The 6,242-nt window shown below is 37.6% G+C and overlaps 1 pseudogene; it reads left to right on the top strand.

Annotated features, from left to right (window-relative positions):
- Positions 1 to 2,393: 2,393 nt before the first annotated feature.
- On the top strand, positions 2,394 to 3,731 carry LOC102484057 (histone-binding protein RBBP4-B-like; annotated as a pseudogene).
- The last annotated feature ends 2,511 nt before the right edge of the window (positions 3,732 to 6,242 follow it).

The following is a 6,242-nucleotide window of genomic DNA, read 5'->3' as shown; positions in this document are numbered from 1 at the left end:
GACAACTGATTGCAAAATGGAACTGGAAGGGACTGAGAATAGCTAAGGTAAAGTGTACAGTGAGACCATAGGAAATAAATCTGGTCCTTAGCCTGCATTGTGGAGAATTATATTACTGCTATACCACTGTGGTGACCCCAAAGGATTTTTATAAGGAATATAAACTCCTTCAAAGCGTTAAAAAAAAAAAAAAAAAAAAGGATGATGTGTCAGCAGGTAGCATGAAAGTTAAGGTAGCTGGATCCCATGAAGTCAACTTCATAGTTTAGTCTTGGACCTGGCAGCCTGAAAATCTTGCCAGGTGGGGCCAGCAGATGGTGTAATGGTTATGTTGCTGGATTCCCACATAGTTGACTATTGTTTGAAGTCCAGACCCAGCAGTATTGGCAAGGATGTGGTGATGAGAATATATATGGTAGTGAGAATATAAGTTACTAGAGTTACTCAGGAAAAAGCATTGAAGTATCTACCAAAGCTGAATGTGGGAACCAGCAGATGGCATAATGGTTATGTAGCTGGACTCCCACACAGTTGACCACAGTTTGAGTCCCAGACCCATTGGCTTAAAACTCATGCTGGGCATGTGTGCATGCCCAAGATCCCGCGAGGATAATGGAGAAGGAATTGCAGCGTGGCCATCCCCCTGGGGGGTGATTTCTTGCTTTCTGTCTCTCTTTTTCTGGCAAATACATGTGCCCTATAGCAAAAATTTTTCTTAAACAAACAAAAAAAGCTGAATATATGCATGCCCTAAGACCCAGCAATTCAAGTGCTAGATATTATACTTAAAAGAATTAGTTACATACATTCACAAAATACATGAAGAAAAATATTTAGCACACCCCAAACTGGAAATAATCCAAATGTCCATCAATGATAGAATGAATACATAAACTAGTGTATAGTGGAACAATAGACACAATAATAAGGGTGTATTTACAAACAATGTTAAGTGAAATAAGTCAGACTCTCTATACATAAGAATCAAATAATCATCTCTACATAGTACATGCTATATAGGAATTTAGGATGACAGCTGAATATATTGTACTGGCTTAGGGAAAGGAAAAAAACACAAAAAGAAAATATAGGTGAAGAAAACATAATAATCACTTAAATTGTTTCATCAACAAATAATGAGGGTCTTCCGAAAAGTTTGTGGAAAAATCAAATTACATATATTTTCTGCAAAGAAAATTTGAAATCCATGCATAGTTTTTCCATCGTACACAGTGCCCCCACACTTTTCAAAATCCCCTTCACAGTTGTATCTGCTGAAAGGGACTACAATCCAGAGGAAACCAGAGACTTCTCATTCACCCAATTGCTAGCTCTTTATTTCTGAGGAAGACTCTCCTAAGCTTCTGAACTCAGTTCTTTGATGGATAACAGGAAATAAGGTCTGTATACGCAATAAATCTTTGAAATATGATTTATTTAAATCCTTTACAAAGGTATTGTTTTTAAGAAGATTTCTTGAAATTCCTGACCTGAGTCATCTTTGTGATATGGCATACCCTGTCACATCAAGTTATTTTACATTCAATAAACAGAAGAAAGGTTATAAAAACTTAGCAGGCATACCTCCTGACATAAAAATGTTTGCCAGCTATTTCTTCTGCTTAAATGAATGTGTCCCAAAATATCTATATTATTAGTTTTGAAAACCTATAATGTATTAGAAAATAATGAGTCATTTCTGTGTATTGCTATATTACAAACATTTATGAGTATACCTAATTCTAGATAAAGACTTTTACTAGAAACCGTGTTTCTCCTAAAAATGTTATCATTTTCTCATTCTGGTATGTGAATATATGTGTACAAACTTGTTTTACTTCCTTCTCAGAAGCAGTCTTATGCAGAACATGGTAAATATCTAGTACAAGTGAGATTTAGCTAGAAAATAAATAAATAAATAAACCGATTGAAATGAACAGAAAGTTTACCCAGGACATATTATGGAACATAAGATATCTATTATACAAAAGCTTTTGAAGATCTAATGACCTAGAATAGCTCTAAACGCTTTCATTTCTGATTACTAAGGCAACATGAAGTGAAGAGTTCAGGTAAGTATGCAAAAATAATTTTTCTGAGGACAAGTATTCACCTTATACATGCAATCAACTGTGTACATTAACGGAATTATCTAACTACAGTAGGCAAATTTACAAAGCAATACTTAATCTTCCATCATTATCATAAATACATGTTGAAATTGAAATACCCACTGAATGACAGTTTGGTTCCTTTAGGTCTATGGGAATGGCAGAAGTTTCCCATTTTATACATGAAGGGACTGAAAGTCTAAAATAAAAACATTCAGCTCATAGCCTCCCTTCCCCTCCCGCAATGCTCTGCCCAGGATCTTCCTGGCTTGCTTGCCTGCCATGGCCAACAAGGAAGCACCCTTTGACGATGCAGTGGAAGAACATGTGATCGACGAAGAGTACAAAATATGGAAAAAGAACACTTCTTTTCTTTATGATTTGCTCATGTGCCTTCTGTCAAAAACTTAACAATATATATAAATAAAATTTAATAAAATACAGCATTTTTGAAAGGAAAATCTTATTTGATACTCCATGTTCTGGAGTGGCCCAGCCTAACTGCACAATGGCTTCCAGATGTAACCAGACCCGAAGGGAAACATTTCAGCATTCATCGACTTGTCCTGGGGACACACACCTCAGATGAGTAAAACCACCTGGTGATAGATGGCATGCAGCTCCCTAACAATTATGCTCAGTTTGATGCATCACACTCTGACACTGAGAAAGGAGAATTTGGAGGTTTTGGCTCATTTAGTGGAAAAACTGAAATAGAAATCAAGATCAACCATGAAGGAGAAGTAAAGCCGGTTATATGCCCCAGAACCCTTGCATCGTTGCAACAAAGACTCCATCCAGCGATGTGCTTGTTTTTGACTATACAAAACATCCTTCTAAGCCAGGGCATACAGCAGTGGTAGAAGATGTTTCCTGGCATCTGCTCCATGAATCTCCCTTTGGATCAGTTGCTGATGATCAGAAACTTATGATTTGGGATAGTCATTCAAATAATACTTCCAAACCAAGCCACTCAGTTGATACTCACACTGCTGAAGTGAACTGCCTCTCTTTCAATCCTTATAGTGAATTCATCCTTGCCACAGGATCGGCTGACAAGACTGCTGTCCCTGGGATCTGAGAAATCTGAAACTCAAGTTGCATTCCTTTGAATCACATAAGGATGAAATATTCCAGGTTCAGTGGTCACCTCACAATGAGACTATTTTGGCTTCCAGAGGTACTGATCTCAGACTGAATGTCTGGGATTAAGTAAAATTGGAGAGGAGCAATCCCCAGAAGATGCAGAGGATGGGCCACCAAAGTTGTTATTTATTCATGGTGATTACACTGCCAAGATATCTGATTTCTTGTGTAATCCCAATGAACCTTGGATGATTTGTTCTTTATCAGAAGACAATATCATGCAGGTGTTGCAGATGGCTGAGGACATTTATAATGATGAGGACCCTGAAGGAAGCGTGGGTCCAAAAGGACAAGGGTTCTAGATATGTCTGCACTTCTTGTGATTTTAGACTCCCTCTTTTTCCTCTCAGCCCAGCAATTGGCTTAACACTGGTTTTGAGGCATGTTAGACTATCCCTGTATGATAGGTATCACCAATACTCTTACCCCGAACAGTGGGTGTTTTCTAAATATGAACTGGGAGGCTTAATTTAGCAAAGTCACAGACTTACATTTAAATTTTCTTCAGGAATTTTCTATTAACAAACCTAGGTCTAAAGTAGCCACAGACAGGAGAATATTATGTGTGATTATTTTTCGTCTGATGCTGTATCCTCAAGTTTTTAAACTCATTTAAGTAAATGCTAGAGTGAGTAAGGAATAGAGCCAAGTGAGATAGGTGTCTGAGCCATGAAGTGTAAATACTGCAAGATGCCATTTTTATTCAGGACATAGGGGATATTCAAGTCATAGATTCCTACTCTAAAAACCTTCACACCCTGCTTTTTGGGTGCACATTTCCTGGTAGCTCAGGCCCCTCGGATTCTTCAGTTAAGAAAACTACATGTTCTTCTTTGCCCATATTTTTTTTGCTTGTTAGTGTATCTCTGGAGTTGTTTTCATGTTATTTCTTTCCTTTCTGTGAAATGTTTTGTTTTTGTTTTTGTTTTTGTTTTTAAACTTGGGAGCACCAAGTTGTAAAGATGTATGTTTTTACCTGACAGCTATCCCACAGGTAGACTGTCAAGGTGAAAAGAATGAGTCAATAGCTTGTATTTGTTTTTGAAATGAAATTAATCCTTGAAAAGAGTTGCTTTCTTTCTTTCTCTCTCTTTTTTTTTAGGAGTTAGTCCTTGACCACTGGTTTGATACATCTCCATTGGGGCGACCTGTCTTACCAGCAGGCCTGTTACTCTCCATGACTAACTATGTAAGTGCTCATAATGGAATAAATTGCTTTTCTACATAAGAAAAAAGTAAAAACATTCTACTTCACATTAGCATTATATCCTGTCAGCTTACCATGCCAAGGTATTAGAGCAATTTTAGGAGGCAGTGCTTAAGCTACTGTATGTTCCTGCACGGTGCTGTGCAAGCAGTGTAAGCACTCACTTTGGCTCTGTGAGTATCATATGGTAAACGAAAAAGACAAATAAAACCTTGATATCTTTGGCATGTCAAATTAAAAAGAGAGAGATAGCAGGTGGCATAATGGTTATGTCTTTGGACTCCCAAGTGGTTGACTGTGGTTCAAGTCCTGGATCTGGTGACTCAAAACTCATGGTGGGCACATGTGTGTACATGCCCAAAATCCCAAGAGGAGAATGAAGGAGAAGGGATTGCAGCATGACCATCCCCCTTAGGGGGTGATTTCTCACTTTCTGTCTCTGTCTGGTAAGCATATGTGCCCTACAGCAAAAATCTCTCTCAAAAAAAAAAAATTAAAAAGAGAAAGCAGCCAACTCTAATATACCAGTAACAAGTAATGTTGTGGCAGCCAGGAATATGGGAAATAGTGGACTTGAAATAAGAAAGCAAAATGGCACAATGATTCAGAATATGATTTGTAGTCACACAGGCAAGGTTTTAAATTCTGCCTCTGACACTCTGCATCTCTGTGTCCTCATTTGTAAATGAGAAAATTAATTCTTGTGGTTGCTACAAATATTAAACATGACAGTATTTGCAGAGCTCAGCAATGGAAAATAACAATAGTAGTTATTCTAAATGAACATTGGTTCCTTTCTTCTACCCTGATATATTCTATTCTGAGATTCAGCATAGTATAAAAGGTAAGAACATAGGCACTGAGGTAAAACGGGTCTATATGTAACAGTCTTTCTGTATTATTCTTTTCCTTCACCTGTGAAATAGCTAAGTAGTGAGGTTGTGACCATTGAGTGAGGGTCATGCATGCATGGTATACAAGATATTGTCCAACATATAGTAAGCACTGAGTAAATGGTGGTTAAAATCACAAGCCCTGGATTCTGATGATAGTTCTTGAACTAATCTCTATGTTAACCTCGAGCAAGTCACTCAGGCTTTCTGAGTTTTATCTGAAAAGTTGGATAGAAAAGCCCTCATTTCATTTAATCTCTGGGCGTTGTTAGAATAATAAAATAAAATGATGCAGGTAAGCACTTTGAAAATTGGAAAGCGGGGATCAGCAGGTGACGTGGTGGTTAAGGTGCTGGGTGCTCCCACATGGCTGACCACGGTTCGAGTCCTGGACCTGGTGGCTTGCTCTCTCACCTTCTCTCTATCTTTCTCTGTGTATCTCTCTAGTCAAATTAAAAAAAAAATGAATGAATGAATAAGTAAAGTTAAATAAATAATTTTAAAAAAGAAAATTGGAAAGCTTATAAAAATGGATGATATTACAATGATTCTGGTGGTGTTTTAAAATCTGTTTTATAGGGGCCAGTAGGTGGTGTGGTAGTTAAAACACTGGATTCCCACATGGCCAACCATGGTTCAACCCCAGACCTGGTGACTTGAAAATCATGCCAGATGCATGTAGGTGTGTGCCCAAAATCCTGAGAGGAGAACGAAGGAGAAGGGATTGCAGTGTGACCATCCCCTCTGCAGGTGATTTCTCACTTTCTCTCTCTCTGTGTCTCCTGTGAGTACATGTGACCTTTGGCAAAAAACAGAAACCTAAAAAGAAAAAATAATAAATAATAATATAATATGTATTATATATAAATGTAACATAAAAACAAT

Source organism: Tupaia chinensis, unplaced genomic scaffold, assembly GCF_000334495.1.
Source record: "Tupaia chinensis unplaced genomic scaffold, TupChi_1.0 Scaffold000341_1, whole genome shotgun sequence".
Taxonomy (NCBI): domain Eukaryota; kingdom Metazoa; phylum Chordata; class Mammalia; order Scandentia; family Tupaiidae; genus Tupaia; species Tupaia belangeri.
The sequence above is the reverse complement of the archived record's forward strand: the minus strand, read 5'-3'. Positions and strand labels throughout refer to the sequence as shown.